The following is a 17647-nucleotide window of genomic DNA, read 5'->3' on the forward strand; positions in this document are numbered from 1 at the left end:
GCCACAGGCGATTTTAATTACAGCAGGATCTTATTACCCCACACATGAGCAGACGGATGTCCCTTAGAGAGGTATTCACATTGATAGGGTCCTGGTATTTTGAGAAACGCAGTATCGCGGCTACCAGGTACACATGAATTGGCCAATTTATGCGCTAAGATTTCTCATTTATTTATATTTTCTACAGCAGCATGCTATTCATATTTGATATATTTCATGGTCGAATACTTAGCGTTACAGTGTGATACATTTCAGATTTTAAAAACATTTTTCAAGCTGTTGTTATAAAGTATTCTAATTTACTGAGATAATGCCTTTTGTGTTTTCATTAGCTGTAAGCCATAATCATCAACATTAACAGAAATAAACACGTGAAATAGATCACTCTGTTTGTAATGACTCTATATAATATAGGAGTTTCACTTTGTATTGAATAACTGAAATAAATAAACTTTTTGATGATATTCTAATTAAGTGAGAAGCACTTGTATGACCACAATAAGCCATACACTCCATAGAGGTGGCCTTTATGGAAGAGTAGGCAGAAAAAAGCCTTTACTTACTATAAAAATTGTAAGGCTTGTTTTGAGTTTGCCAAAATACCAGACCAAAATTGAACTTTTTGGCCACCAAGGTAAACGCTATGTCTGGCGCCAAATCAACACAGCTCATCACTGCAAGAACACAATCCTCACAGTGAAACATGGTGGTGGCATCATGCTGCAGGGAAGTTTTTTGGCAGAATGGACAGGGAAAATGGTCCGAGTCGAGGGGAAGATGGATGGTGTAAAAAACAGGGATATTCTTGAGCAAAACCTGTTTCAGTCTGTCAGTGTTTTGCGACTGGGACGGAGGTTCAGCTTACAACAAGGCAATGATCCAAAGCATACTGCTAAAGTAACACTCAAGTGGTTTAAGGGAAAATGTGTAAATGTTTTGGAGTGGCCTAGTCAAAGCCCAGACCTTAATCCAATTGAGAATCTGTGGTCAGACTTGAAGATTGCTGTTCACCAGAGGAAACAATCAAACTTGAAGGAGCTGGAGCAGTTTTGCCTTGAGGAATGGGCAAGAATCCCAGTGGCAAGATGAGGAAAGCTCATAGAGACTTATACAACTTGCAGCCATAATTGTTGCAAAAGGAGGCTCTACAAAGTACTGAATTTAGGGGGATGAATAGTTATGCACACTGAAGTTTTCCATTACAGTATTGTTCAAAATAATAGCAGTCCAATATGACTAACCAGATTAATCACTGTTTTTGGTATAAATTATATTACCACATGTCAAACAATTTACCAGTTGGTGCAGTAGATTCTAAGAAAACCAAAAGACTCCACATTCATGACCTACTGTACATGTTTTTGACTCTGTGTATTTGAATAATTAATTGAAAGGGAATGTGTTCAAAATAACAGCAGTGTGGAGTTCAATTAGTGAGGTCAATCATTCTGTAAAGAAACAGGTGAGAATCAGGTGGCCCTTATTTAACGGTGAAGCCAGCACATGTTAGACATGCATTTCTCCTTGAAAGCCTGAGAAATCTGGGTCGTTTGAGACATTGTTCAGAAGAACAGCGTACTTTGATTAAAAAGTTGATTGGAGAGGGTAAAATTTATAAAGAAGTGCAAGTGGTAGGCTATGTGCCCACGATGCAGAAATGCTCTGGATTTTTCCTGAGCGTTTCCGCATCTCCCTGGCAGAAAAAATGCATGCGGATTGTACATGCATTTTTTCTGCCAGGTAGAAGCGTAAGTGAAGCGTTTTTAACATGCGATTTCGCATGCGGGTTGTCAAGCGCTTTTCCAAGCGATTTTAGCATCACTTGGAAAGTGCTTGACAACTTGGTCACACTATATAAATCCATGCAACCGGCATGAATTTATATAGTGTGACCAAGTTACGATGCTGCAAATGCAGCATCAATAGTAAAAAAAAAATTTAAAAAAACATTATACTCACCTTCAGATGGCCCCCGGTCCCCTTAGCGATGCGTCCGGTATCTTCGGCGGCTCCCGGTGCTCTAAAAAGGACCTTCCATGACGTCATTTAGTCATGTGATGGTCACGCGACCATCACCTGACTGCTGACGTCAGCGGTCATGTGACTGTCACATGACTAAATGACGTCACGGAAGGTCCTTGCAGACCACCGCCGGAAGCCAAGGAGACAGCAGCGCCACTCAGAGGAGACCGGGGGGCGCCGGAAAGGTGAGTATAAGGTTTTTTTATTTTCATTCTTTTTTAACTACAGGTACTATGGTACCCGGGTCTGGAGGAGAGTCTCCTCTTCTCCAGGCCCGGGTACCATCCCCTCATTGAACTGCATGATATCCGTATGTGCACGCTGATGTAATGCGGTGCAATGCAAGTCAATGGCGGATAAAACACCGCGATTTCGTAAAATAAATGGTAGTGCTGCGTATTTTTCCGCAATGATAATCCGCAGCGGAAATTTCCGCAGCATGGGCACAGCACATGCAAATTATCATTGGGGAACATTGCAGACCTTCTACCAAGCGTTTTAAGCGTTTTCGCAGCGGAATTGTCGCTGCGGAAACGCTTAAAAAACGCATAGTGGGCACACAGCCTTAGGCTGTTCAGATAAAATAATCTCCAGTGCTTTAAAATGGAAAGCAAAACCAGAGAGACGTGGAAGAAAACGGAAGACTACCATTCGAATGGATGGAAGAATAGCCAGAATGGCAAAGCTCAGCCAATGATCAACTCCAGGATGATCAAAGACAGTCTCAAGTTACCTGTGAGTACTGTGACAGTTAGAAGACATCAGTGTGAAGCTAATCTCTTAGCAAGAAGTCCCCGCAAAGTCCCACTGTTAAAAAAAAGATATGTACTGAAGCAGGTACAATTTGCCAAAGAACACATCAACTGGCCTAAAAAGAAATGGAGAAACATTTTGTGGACTGATGAAAGTAAAATTGTTCTTTTTGGGTCCAAGAGCAGACAGTTTGTCAGATGATCCCCAAACTCTGCATTCAAGCCACAGTACACTTTGAAGACAGTGAAGCATAGTGGTGCAAGCATCATGATATGGGCACGTTTATCTTACTATGGTGCCAGACCTATTTACCGCATACCAGGGATCATGGACCAGTTTCATATAGTAAATTACTTGAAGAGGTCATGTTGCCTTACGCTGAGGAGGATATGCCCTTGAAATGGGTGTTTCAACAAGACAACGACTCTAAACACACCAGTAAACGAGCAAAATCTTGGTACCAGTCCAACAAAATTGAGGTTAGGATTGGCCAGCCCAATACCCGGACTTTAATCCGATAGAACACTTGTGGGGTGACATAAAAAATGCAGTTTCTGAGGCAAAGCCAACAAATGCCAAAAAATTGTGTGATGTAGTCAAAGCATCCTGGGCTGGAATAACAGTTGACAGGTGCCAGAAGTTGGTTGACTCTATGCAACATAGATGTGAAGCAGTTCTAAAAAACTGGGTATACAACTAAATATTAAGTTAGTGATTCTCAGGAATGCTAAATCCTCAAAAAAAGAGGACATATTTTGAGTTTGTAATAACAAATGCAGACATTGCTATTTTTTTAGAACAGGCCAATGTTCATTTTTTATTATTTTCTGTAAAGTAGTTAAAATTATACACATTTCTCTTCAAGTTTTGAATTAGAAAACAGTGTGCAATGTTCCCAATGCATGGGAATAAAAACTAGTATAAAGATTTTGTGCTTAACTCATGTTTTGAACACACTGCTATTATTTTGAACACTACTGTATTTTGTCTTATTTGTTGTTTCCTTCACAATAAAAAGAAAACCAAATATTCACAGTTGTAGGAATGTTCTTTACATGAACTGATGCAAAACCTCAAAAAAAACCTGTGAAATTCCAGGTTGTGAGGTAGCAAAACCTGAAAAATGCCCAGGGGGGGTGAATCGCAAGCCACTGTATATACTACAGTGGTGCAGTGCTTGTGTGGACACTCGGGGGCTCTATGCCTGCCCGGACGCCCGCTCACAGTGTCAGAGGACTCACACATCCAAATAACTTCATTATTGATTAATATGGCTGCAGCCGTGCGGGGCCTGGTGATATTATACCAGTGCTACGCCAATTATACACATCTATATAGCTCCATGGTGTGAGCAGAGAGAAGCGGAACATCGGAGTATAGTGCCATCTATAGAAAGTTCCAGGATCTGATGGGCAGTAATGCAACCTATAATCGCCTGTAAAGAATTTATGGACACCATCCTTTCCTAAAGCACAAATGTATTCATTCACTGGCAGCAAGCAGAGATGTTGAAAAGGGTGAGAAATTGGAAAAAAGTCTATTAGACAATCCCAAGACGTCACAGTGTCCAGTGGACAGAAACTCACTAACATCTGAATTAGGCGCGTGAGATTGCTGAGACAATGGACGCAGGAGCGGCGGCTCATCCACAGCAGTGGGATTTGGGTGCAGTTGGAGTCTGGCTGATAAGGAGACTGCAGGAAAATCACCGCTTCATCAGCATTCAATTATCCCTACACTACATATCTTTTCCATAAGCCTGACATTTTTATCCAAGATTTTGCTGAGACTTTGCTGAGATTCTGCCCTAATTTTTAATTCTAAAGTGCTGCGGAACATGTTGGCGCTATATAAATAAAAATGATTATTATTATTCGTGGATACTTTGTTTTCCTGCAGAGGAGGAAAGCGACCGTCAATATAAGCAGGTACTGGCTGTTGCTGTTTTATCTCCCACAACTTGAGCCCCACCCTCAGGGCTAATGTATAAACCCCACTCTCAGGACTACTATATAAGCATAAATCCACCCAAAGACAATTATATATGCTCCACCCCAAGTACAATTACTTAAGTGCCGACCCAGGAAAATCTGTGACTTTAGCACCAATTACTGGAAAGATCAATTAACCAAAAGAAAAAAAAGTCAAATAATTTGCTGGAGCATAACACTTTTAGGGTATGTGCACACGATGCAGAAATGAAGCAGAAAATTTCTGCATCATTTCTGCATCTCCCTGGCAGAAAAAACGCATGCAGATTGTGCATGCGTTTTTCCTGCAGAATACATGCGGATCCACATGCAGATTCACATGCGTTTCCGCATGCAGATTGACAAGCGCTTTCCAGGCGATTTTAGCATCACTTGGAAAGTGCTTGACAACTAGGTCACACTATATAAATCCATGCAAACAGCATGGATTTATATAGTGTGACCCGAGAGAGTGTATATACTTACCTCCGATGGCCCGCGCTGTCCTGCTCAATCTGTTCTCCCGGCTGCCGGCAACTTTGAATTGAAAGACCTGCCGACGTCAGCGTCACGTGACCCGTCACATGACTCTGACGTCACCGCAGGTCCTACAACTCACTGTAAGTGCCGGGAACCAAGCGGGAGTGCTGCGCGGGCCGACAGATGGTAAGAATACATTTATTTTTTATTTTATTCTTCTTTTACAGCTTTTTTAATGGTACCTGGGTGTGGATGAGACTCTCCTCTCCTCCACACCCGGGTACCATCCGCACATTAGAACGCACCAATTACGCAAGTACAAATGCTGTCTTGCGGAATTGGCGCGTTCTAATGCAAGTCAATGGCGGGGAAATCGCCGCGTTTCCGCAAAATTAATTGACATGCTGCGGATTTTTGACCGCAGCGTTAACGCTGCGGAAAAATCCGCATCATGGGCACAGCACATGCGGATTTCCATTGGGGAACATTGCTTCCCTTCTACCATGCGTTTTTCATGCGTTTCCGCGGCGTTTACGCAACTGCAAAAACGCCGCGGAAACGCATGAAATACGCATCGTGTGAACACAGCCTTAGGCGTATTTCCGCAAGCCTTAGGCTGTGTTCACACGATGCGTATTTCATGCGTTTCCGCGGCGTTTTTGCAGTTGCGTAAACGCCGCGGAAACGCATGAAAAACGCATGGTAGAAGGGAAGCAATGTTCCCCAATGGAAATCCGCATGTGCTGTGCCCATGATGCGGATTTTTCCGCGTTAACGCTGCGGTCAAAAATCCGCAGCATGTCAATTAATTTTGCGGAAACGCGGCGATTTCGCCGCCATTGACTTGCATTAGAACGCGCCAATTCCGCAAGACAGCATTTGTACTTGCGTAATTGGTGCGTTCTAATGTGCGGATGGTACCCGGGTGTGGAGGAGAGGAGAGTCTCATCCACACCCAGGTACCATTAAAAAAGCTGTAAAAGAAGAATAAAATAAAAAATAAATGTATTCTTACCATCTGTCGGCCCGCGCAGCGCTCCCGCTTGGTTCCCGGCACTTACAGTGAGTTGTAGGACCTGCGGTGACGTCAGAGTCATGTGACGGGTCACGTGACGCTGACGTCGGCAGGTCTTTCAATTCAAAGTTGCCGGCAGCCGGGAGAACAGATTGAGCAGGACAGCGCGGGCCATCGGAGGTAAGTATATACACTCTCTCGGGTCACACTATATAAATCCATGCTGTTTGCATGGATTTATATAGTGTGACCTAGTTGTCAAGCACTTTCCAAGTGATGCTAAAATCGCCTGGAAAGCGCTTGTCAATCTGCATGCGGAAACGCATGTGAATCTGCATGTGGATCCGCATGTATTCTGCAGGAAAAACGCATGCACAATCTGCATGCGTTTTTTCTGCCAGGGAGATGCAGAAATGATGCAGAAATTTTCTGCTTCATTTCTGCATCGTGTGCACATACCCTTATAAAGCAATTATAGGCGGGGCGAGGAGACGCTTGGTTTCCTTCTTTCCTCAGTACAAATTAGCCTCCCGCCCCTGACCACCAGACGGAGCCCTTCAGTGCTGAGCAGGTTGGTGCGCCGTGTTACCAGGACTCATTAGTCAGTGATTAACAAGCTTTTATGAGAGCCCATTCCTGGCGACTCCGATAATTAGCTCCGTGTGCAGTTTTCCCTGTATACAAAGTATTTCCAAGATAAGTCGCTCTTCCTTTTATCACCTCATTACCAGCCTCGTCATATTATTGACTTATGGTAAATAAAAGAATGAGCGGGTCTCGTTCAGGGCGTAAATCTGTCACACTCAGGTTATGGCGCTTACAAGTGATTCATTACACGGCATTTATGTATCTGGTAATTAGAGATTACAGCATATTTCACTGGCTTCTGCATGTTAGTATTTATTGTCGCCACGGAGTGAAGACGGCAACAACGCCCCAATATCTGCCGACAAGGCGAGAACGGATCCACCCATTTAATATTAGTCGCCCAAAGTGGATCACTGTAGATCAGATTTAAGTCAGCATTTTAAAGGGCCACACATCAAAACTACAATGAGGCTCGTTATTTGCTGCAACTCCGCTTCCAACCCCAAGATGACGCAGATAACTGCCGCGGTGCCTCTGCCGAGCGCCTGATGTAGCTGTATGAGGCCGTACTGTGACATGACAGATTTCTGCAGCATATTTCACTTTTTGCAAAGCAAATGCAGATTTTGCAACCAAAAGAGGATGGAAAAAGTCATTACATGGCGCCCGGACCTGTGAATGACTATTGGCCCTGGCAGTAGCCCACGGTCTATTGAGTTGTGATGCCAGTTGCTTTCTTCGGGTTCATTATTTGCATTACGTCTGTTTGCTGCTATTTTTACAACATGTACACAGACCTACTGCTGTGTTATAATCTAGAACCGGCGAGGAGAGAACATGCAGCATAAATAATAGTAATCTCCTGCAGACACCTGCAGAGCCCTGCTCTCACCATCCTCTGACTGCGCCTGAGGGGAGTTGTATCTAGAGGCTAAACAAAAAATCTGCCATCACTGAGAAGATGAGGCATAAAGAACACTATATATAAATAAAAATATACACACACACATATATATATATTATATATACAGTACAGACCAAAAGTTTGGACACACCTTCTCATTTAAAGATTTTTCTGTATTTTCATGACTATGAAAATTGTACATTCACACTGAAGGCATCAAAACTATGAATTAACACATGTGGAATTATATACTTAACAAAAAAGTGTGAAACAACTGAAAATATGTCATATTGTAGGTTCTTCAAAGTAGCCACCTTTTGCTCTGATGACTGCTTTGCACACTCTTGGCATTCTCTTGATGAGCTTCAAGAGGTAGTCATCGGAAATGGTCTTCCAACAATCTTGAAGGAGTTCCCAGAGATGCTTAGCACTTGTTGGCCCTTTTGCCTTCACTCTGCGGTCCAGCTCACCCCAAACCATCTCGATTGGGTTCAGGTCTGGTGACTGTGGAGGACAGGTCATCTGGCGTAGCACCCCATCACTCTCCTTCTTGGTCAAATAGCCCTTACACAGCCTGGAGGTGTGTTTGGGGTCATTGTCCTGTTGAAAAATAAATGACGGTCCAACTAAACGCAAACCGGATGGAATAGCATGCCGCTGAAAGATGCTGTGGTAGCCATGCTGGTTCAGTATACCTTCAATTTTGAATAAATCCCCAACAGTGTCACCAGCAAAGCACCCCCACACCATCACACCTCCTCCTCCATGCTTCACGGTGGGAACCAGGCATGTAGAGTCCATCCGTTCACCTTTTCTGCGTCGCACAAAGACACGGTGGTTGGAACCAAAGATCTCAAATTTGGACTCATCAGACCAAAGCACAGACTTCCACTGGTCTAATGTCCATTCCTTGTGTTCTTTAGCCCAAACAAGTCTCTTCTGCTTGTTGCCTGTCCTTAGCAGTGGTTTCCTAGCAGCTATTTTACCATGAAGGCCTGCTGCACAAAGTCTCCTCTTAACAGTTGTTGTAGAGATGTGTCTGCTGCTAGAACTCTGTGTGGCATTGACCTGGTCTCTAATCTGAGCTGCTGTTAACCTGCGATTTCTGAGGCTGGTGACTCGGATAAACTTATAGACCTCAGAGCTCACAGTGCATGTCAGACCAAATGAGAATCATGAGCTCAAAAGGAACTGCCCAAGGAGCTCAGAGACAGAATTGTGGCAAGGCACAGATCTGGCCAAGGTTACAAAAGAATTTCTGCATTACTCAAGAGTAGAGATGAGCGTTGTTCGACTCGAACTGTTCGCCAATCTCAAATTCGAGCTGTTTTGGGCGGTGTTCGAGCCGTTCGGCGAACACGAACGATTTGAGAAAAATTCGGCTGTTCGAGGTTATGTTCGATAACTGTTCGTGCACCAAAATCATAACTGGATTTTTTCTCAGTAATGATGAAAATTAATGTTAATACGCAGTTTGAGTGTACAGCGGGGTGGGGGGAGGGGCAGGGGATGGATCTCTGCAGGAATAATGAAGATCTCCATTTTTTTTTCTCTTTCCCGCATTTACAGTGGGGAGGTGCAATCTGTCAGCCTATCAGCAGCGCACACACGGAGCGAAGTGCTTTTTTTCACACAAGCAAGGGCATGTGTCATTGGCAGTGTATGTCACATGTCCTTGCCCTATAAGACCAAGCCATTTTCCCCGTCGCCACCATTTTCTCACTGCTGCAGCTGCGTGTTAGACGGCACCGCTGTTGCTGTGTGCGCTATACCTTGTTAATTTCAAGCCAATTTTCGCACAAATCTACAGATAGCTTGGGAGTAGGGAATAGTTGTGATTGCAGTCCTTTTAAGGACTAGGTTACAGCATTTCCTACGACTTTTATCAGGCAGGTCTGTGCTCTTAAATAGATAGATTGTGGGAGTAAAGACTAATTGTAATTGCAGTCCTTTTCAGGACTAGGTTACATCAGTTCCTATCAGTTTTTGCCAGGCAGGTCTGTGCCAGTGCTGTGCAAGTTTTTTTCACAGCATTTGGCTGAATCTAGCAAAGCTAATCCTTTTTGGCCTATTGAAAATTGTGTTAGTCAGTGGAGTAGCCTATCTGTGTTGCAAGATATACCACCTGTGTATAGAATACCAATTTTTTTACTGCACCTAGTGAAGTAAAATCTTTTGGGCATAGCATCATTCTATTAGTCCATCTATACTGACCTCCATCAGGTTGCAAATTGAATATAATTTTTTTCTGCATCTAGCTCTGAAAAAATATTTGGGCTTCTAGCAGTGTGTGGGACTTATTCTATTAGTCCATCTATACTGACCTCCATCAGGTTGCAAACTGAATATAATTTTTTTCTGCATCTAGCTCTGAAAAAATATTTGGCCATCTAGCAGTGTGTGGGACTTGTTCTATTAGTCCATCTATACTGACCTCCATCAGGTTGCAAATTAAAAATAATTTTTATCTGCATCTAGCTCTGAAAAAATATTTGGCCTTCTAGCAGTGTGTGGGACTTTCTCTATTAGTCCATCTATACTGACCTCCATCAGGTTGCAAATTCAAAATAATTTTTTGTCTGCATCTAGCTCTGAAAAAATATTTGGCCTTCTAGCAGTGTGTGGGACTTTCTCTATTAGTCCATCTATACTGACCTCCATCAGGTTGCAAATTAAAAATAATTTTTATCTGCATCTACCTCTGAAAAAATATTTGGGCTTCTAGCTGTGTGTGGGACTTGTTCTATTAGTCCATCTATACTGACCTCCATCAGGTTGCAAATTAAAAATAATTTTTATCTGCATCTAGCTCTGAAAAAATATTTGGCCATCTAGCAGTGTGTGGGACTTTCTCTATTAGTCCATCGATACTGACCTCCATCAGGTTGCAAATTAAAAATAATTTTTATCTGCATCTAGCTCTGAAAAAATATTTGGCCTTCTAGCAATGTGTGGGACTTTCTCTATTAGTCCATCTATACTGACCTCCATCAGGTTGCAAATTAAAAATAATTTTTATCTGCATCTACCTCTGAAAAATATTTGGCCTTCTAGCTGTGTGTGGGACTTGTTCTATTAGTCCATCTATACTGACCTCCATCAGGTTGCAAATTAAAAATAATTTTTATCTGCATCTACCTCTGAAAAATATTTGGCCTTCTAGCTGTGTGTGGGACTTGTTCTATTAGTCCATCTATACTGACCTCCATCAGGTTGCAAATTAAAAATAATTTTTATCTGCATCTACCTCTGAAAAATATTTGGCCTTCTAGCTGTGTGTGGGACTTGGTCTATTAGTCCATCTATACTGACCTCCATCAGGCTGCAAATTAAAAATAATTTTTATCTGCATCTACCTCTGAAAAATATTTGGCCTTCTAGCTGTGTGTGGGACTTGTTCTATTAGTCCATCTATACTGACCTCCATCAGGTTGCAAACTGAATATAATTTTTTTCTGCATCTAGCAGTGAAAAAATATTTGGCCTTCTAGCAGTGTGTGGGACTTTCTCTATTAGTCCATCTATACTGACCTCCATCAGGTTGCAAATTAAAAATAATTTTTTGTCTGCATCTAGCTCTGAAAAAATATTTGGCCTTCTAGCAGTGTGTGGGACTTTCTCTATTAGTCCATCTATACTGACCTCCATCAGGTTGCAAACTGAATATATTTTTTTTCTGCATCTACCTCTGAAAAAATATTTGGGCTTCTAGCTGTGTGTAGGACTTGTTCTATTAGTCCATCTATTCTGACCTCCATCAGGTTGCAAACTGAATACAATTTTTTTCTGCATCTACCTCTGAAAAAATATTTGGGCTTCTAGCTGTGTGTGGGACTTGTTCTATTAGTCCATCTATACTGACCTCCATCAGGTTGCAAATTGAATATAATTTTTTTCTGCATCTAACCCAGCCAATAGTTTTGGCCTAATACCACAGTTTGGCCACTCAGCTCTGCTCGGTTCCCATCCATTGTTTTTTTGTGCAAACAACTCCAGAGTTGTGAATTAGTTAACCACCAAAATGAGTGGAAAAAGGCCTGCTGCTGGTGGAAAGGAGAATAGGCGTGTTGGGAAGGGGAAAAAAGGTTGTGTCCGTGGGGTAGGTGTTAAAGCAACAGTAACATCTGCAGAAGAAAGACCATCTTCCAGCCAAACTAAAATGTCTACTTCTTTTAGCGGACAATGTGATAAGATCCCTTTCTTACGGCCACGCCAATCGTTACAAATTCCAGATGAGGCACAAAAACAGCAGGTGCTTCAACGGATATCAAGTGCTCCTTTAAGTGGGCTCTCCTCCACATCAACTTCAACATCACAAATACTCCAGTCCTCAAAGGTGTCACCCCAATCGCACTTGCTTCCTCACAGCTCCCAAATCTCCAGCTGCCCGTCTGAGTATGAGGTAGAACAGATGGTTGAGTCTGCAGAGCTGTTTACTCATACTATAGCCTGGGAATCAGAGGTCGACTCCAGCGCTTCTGTGAATCCAGACGAGGAAATGATCTGCACTGATGCCCAGAATCTTTATGAGTCGGATCCAGGACCAGACGCAGAAGGTTCTGACCATAATGTAGACCCTCATTCCCAAACTGTAACTCCTGTTGGTGGAGACAATGAGGAAGACGATGATGAGACTCAAATACCTGATTGGAGCGACAACTTTAGTTTTTTGTCAGGGCAGGAACAGGTTGGCTCTGAGGACGACGGGTGTGATAACGCACAGGGTGATGATGATGAGGTTGGAGATCCCACTTACTGTCAACCCACAGTCAGCCAAGAGATGAGGTCAGCAGAGGAGGTGGAGGAAGATGCTAGTGACGACGAGGTCAGGTTGCGCCTTCCTGGACAGAGACGTAGTACTGGAAGCACGTCAACAACTGCATCCTCAAACACAACTCTGCCTCTCACCACAAGTCGTGGTGGCTCTTCAGGTCGCATGGGTGCTAAGCCTTGCATAGCCTGGGCATTTTTTCAGATCGATAAAGATGACCCAACTCGTGTTATCCGTAACATTTGTCAGCAAAAGCTAAGTAGAGGCCAAAAAATACATAGTTTGAGTACTTCATGCATGAATCGGCACATGGACATGAAGCATAAGTTGCAGTGGGAAGCTCAGTGTGCTACAATGCGGCCTAGCCGGCCGGGCCAACCACCGTCTGCCATATCTTGTGCATCCGCGGCCTCTTCATCCTCTGTGACTGGGGGGACAGCAGTCACACCTGTTTTGGGGCGCAGACCTGCCACCTCTTTACCCGCAACAGCCAGCGTGATTGGCAGGTCATCATTTTCTTTGGAGGTGGTAACACCAGCTGGTGTTGAGCGCTGTCCGACATCGATAGCACCACCTTTGGATCAAGGCAACCTAACATGTCCGCCTGCATCTTCCTCACAGACCGGCAGTTTGCCGGGGACACTCTTATCAACCCCGTCTAAGCACAATAGCCAGCCCTCGGTCCCTCAGATGTGGACAAGTAAAAGACCATTTCCTCCTAGCCATGAGAAAGCTAAGAGGTTGAATTTCACCATCTGCAAGCTCTTGGCTACAGAAATGCTGCCTTTCCGCCTGGTGGACACAGAGGATTTTCGAGACCTTATGTCCGTCGCAGTGCCCCAGTACCAGATGCCCAGTCGGCACTACTTCTCAAAGAAAGGTGTGCCTGCGCTCCACCAGCATGTCGCACACAACATCACCGCTTCTTTGAGAAACTCTGTGTGTGACAGGGTGCATTTCACCACAGACACTTGGACGAGTAGGCATGGACAGGGGCGTTACATGTCGCTGACTGGGCACTGGGTAACTATGGTGACAGCAGGACAAGGGGCTGCTGTCCAAGTCTTGCCGTCCCCACGAGTTGTGCGTCAATCCTCTTTATGTCAAAGTTCCTCCACTGCTTCTGCCTCCTCAACCTCCTCTCGGTCTTCCACCTGCACCCAAAGCCTGTCTGGTCATGCCACAAGCTTTCTAACTGCGCAGAAGGGATCCTGCACACCTCCTTACTATGCTGGCAGTAGGGCTCAACGTCATCAGGTGGTTTTTACTTTGAAATGTCTGGGAAATGTGAGTCACACAGCTGAGGAGTTGTGGTCAGCTCTGGAGAACCAATTTCATGAATGGTTGTCTCCACTGGACCTGAAACCAGGGAAGGCCGTGTGCGACAATGCTGCAAACCTGGGTGCGGCCCTTCGCCGGGGCAATGTCACACACGTGCCTTGTATGGCTCACGTGTTGAACCTGGTTGTCCAGCAATTTTTAGCCCACTATCCCAGACTAGATGGCCTTCTGCAGAGGGCACGGTTGCTGTGTGCTCACTTCCGCCGTTCGCATCCCGCAGCTCAGCGACTTACATCTCTACAGAAGTCGTTGGGCCTGCCACTTCACCGGCTAAAATGCGATGTGCCTACCCGGTGGAATTCAACTCTGCACATGTTGCAGCGACTGTGGCAGCACCGACAAGCCCTGGTGCAATACGTTCTGACATATAGCCTGGGCCAACGAGATCCAGAGGTGGGGCAAATCACGCTGGAGGAGTGGTCTCAGATCAGGGACCTATGCACCCTTCTGCACAGTTTTGAAATGGCGACGAAGATGTTTAGTGCTGACGATGCCATTATCAGCATGACTATTCCGGTGATTTACATGCTGGAGCACATGTTAAACAGAATTCGGAGTCTGGTGGTGGCACAAGAGGAGGTGGAGGAAGTAGAGGAGGAGGAGTTGTATGCGGAAGGGCTAACATCTGCAAGGTCCAGACGGTCGGCAGCACCAAGGCGGCAGGCATGTGAGGGTGGGGGAGATGGTTTTACCAGGGCGCATGGTAGCAGCCAAACTAGTGAGGAAGGTGCAGGAGCCCAGGAAGAAGTGGAGGACGAACTGATGGAAGACTCATCAGATGAGGGAGACCTTGATCACATTTCTGTTGTGCGAGGTTGGGGGGAGAGGACAGAGGAAGGAAGCATGATTGTTACCTCGCCACCAACACAACAGGGACTTGGTGCTCCTGGATGCGCAACACACATGAGTGCCTTCTTGCTGCACTACCTGCAACATGACCCTCGAATTGTGAGAATTAGAAATAATCCTGACTACTGGGTTGCCACACTGTTAGATCCCCGGTACAAAAGTAAATTTGCAGAAATTATTCCTGCCATAGAAAGGGATGCACGCATGCAGGAGTATCAGCAGAGACTGTTGCAGAATCTTACATGTGCTTTTCCACAAAACACCAGTGGTGCACGTAGTGAATCTCACAGTTCCAACTTGCCAACCGTGGGACCGTCAAGTGCTCAGCACTCAAACCGTAACAGAACCACAATATCTGCTGGTAACATCAATTTTGCGGAATCATTTCACCACTTTTTTAGCCCATCCTTTGCAAGGCCACAGGAGACAAGAAGTCTGACACATAGTCAACGCCTAGAGACGATGGTACAGGAGTATCTCCAAGTAAACATTGAAGCCATGACTGTGTCACTGGACCCTTGCTCTTTTTGGGCTTCCAATCTGGATAAATGGCCGGAGCTAGCCACTTACGCCTTGGAGATCTTGTCATGCCCCGCAGCCAGCGTTCTGTCTAAACGTGTGTTCAGCGCTGCTGGTGGTGTGCTGACAGATAAGCGCACGCGGCTCTCCACTGATAATGTAGACAGACTCACGTTCATAAAGATGAACAAATCATGGATCGGAAACGACTTTTCTACCCCTGTGTCATCCTGGGGAGAGTAAAAGCTTGATGATTGGTTAAAATCACCCTACCAACCGTTTTAAGCTTTCAAATTACTAATCATGTTTATCTGTATCTTGGCTGGAAAATAATTTGGGCTTTGTACCAGTGTGCAGCACTGATTCTATTAGGCCATCTATAATAAGCTCCACCAGATTTAAAATTACTAATCATGTTTATCTGTATCTTGACTGGAAAATAATTTGGGCTTTGTAGCAGTGTGCAGCACTGATCCTATTAGGCCATCTATACTAAGCTCCACCAGATTTAAAATTAATAATAATTTTTAGCTGCATCTAGCCCGGAAAATAATTTTGGGGCTCCGAGATGCGCAAGACACATAAGTGCCTTCTTGCTGCACTACCTGCAACATGACCCTCATATTGTCAGAATTCGAAGTAATCATGACTACTGGGTTGCCACACTCTTAGATCCCCCAAACTTTTCGATCAACCTTTTCATTTTAATAAAGACCAAAAAAATGGTCATTTTTTAAATTATAAGCATTAGCAGGTTATTAGAAACTGAAATCAAACAGTTTTCAACTCAACACTTTATTCTAGGTGATGTTACATTTTCACATAGGACCCCTTGTTCGAAAGGAGCTTCTGAACTCTCTCGTCCATTGAATTTGTCAGGTTTTGGATGGTTTCTGCTTCAATTGTTTTGCATGAGGACAGAATACCCTCCCAGAGCTGTTGCTTAGATGTGAACTGCCTCCCGCCATCATAGACACTCCTTTTGATGATGCTCCAGAGGTTCTGAATGGGGTAGAGGTCAGGGGAGCATGGGGGTCACACCATAAGTTTGTCCCCTTTTATGCCCATATCAGCCAGAGATGCAGATGTTTTATGGGCAGCATGAGATGGTGCATTATCATGCAAAAAAATGATCTTGCTGTGAAATACACGGTTCTTCTTCTTGAACCATGGCAGGAAGTGCTGTTTGAGAAAATCCACATACATTATGGAGTTCATCTTTAGCGCCTTCAGGGATCCTAAAGGGGCCGACAATCTCTCTCCCCATGATTCCAGCCCAAAACATTACTCCACCTCCTCCTTGTTGGCGCTGTAGCTATGTTTGCGTGGGGTGTCCATCAACCAGCCATCCTCCACTCCATCCATCTGGACCATCGAGCGCTGCACGGCACTCATCCGTGAACAAAACAGTTTTGAAATCAGTCTTCATGTAATGTTTGGCCCACTGGAGCCGTTTCTGCTTGTGTGAAGTGGATAGAGGAGGTCGACAGGATGGCGTATGCACAGCTGCAAACCTCTGAAGGACCCTGCATCTTGTTGTTCGGGGGACGTTGGAGGCACCAGCAGCTTCAAAAACTTGTCTGCTGCTATGACAAGGCTTTTTTACCGCTGCTCTTTTAACCTGACGTAATTGCCTGTAGGAAAGAGTCCTCAATTTGCCCTTATCAGCATGCACACGTGTGTACTGTGAATCAGCTACATACTTCTTGATTGCCAAGACACTTCATCCTGATCATCGCACAATGTTGATTGTAGTCATGCCTTGACCTAAACACTCCACAATTTGTTGCTTCTCAGCAGCCGACACATCCTTTTTCTTTCCCATTTTGGCAGAAAATGTAGGCTGCTTAATAATGTGAGACAGCCTTCTTAAGTAGTCTTGCCTTTCATTGGACACACCTGCCAAACTAATTAGCACAGGTGTCTGCAATTGCTTACAGTGATATAAAGAGCCCTGACACACATCACCATCAATGAGTTTAACTGACAAACAAACAAATTCTTCCCTTATCACTCCTAAACACTTTTTGCATAATAATTTGTAACACAGTGTACATGTGCTTTTCCACAAAACACCAGTGGTTCACGTAGTCAATCTTACAGTTCTAACTTGCCAACCGTGGTCTGTATGGAGTTGTTCAATAAAGGGCCCAAAATTAAGATAACATAGATGGGAGAGGTCTCTATGAATAGGAATTCCTAAGTATTTGATACCCTGTGAGGGACAGGCAAAGGGAAAGTTGGACTGGATGGAATCCTATATGGATTTGGGGAGGGAGACATCGAGGGCCTCAGACTTCGCTGCATTGATTTTAAAATTTGACCATGTAACAAAGTGATCTATTTCAGCCATAACAGCATGGATGGATATATGTGATTGAGTGATATATACTAGGACATCATCAGCAAATAGAGAGCACTTGTACTCGGTGCCT

This window comes from Phyllobates terribilis, unplaced genomic scaffold, assembly GCF_046119375.1.
Source record: "Phyllobates terribilis strain yellow unplaced genomic scaffold, ASM4611937v1 Scaffold_7__3_contigs__length_470593459, whole genome shotgun sequence".
Lineage (NCBI taxonomy): Eukaryota > Metazoa > Chordata > Amphibia > Anura > Dendrobatidae > Phyllobates > Phyllobates terribilis.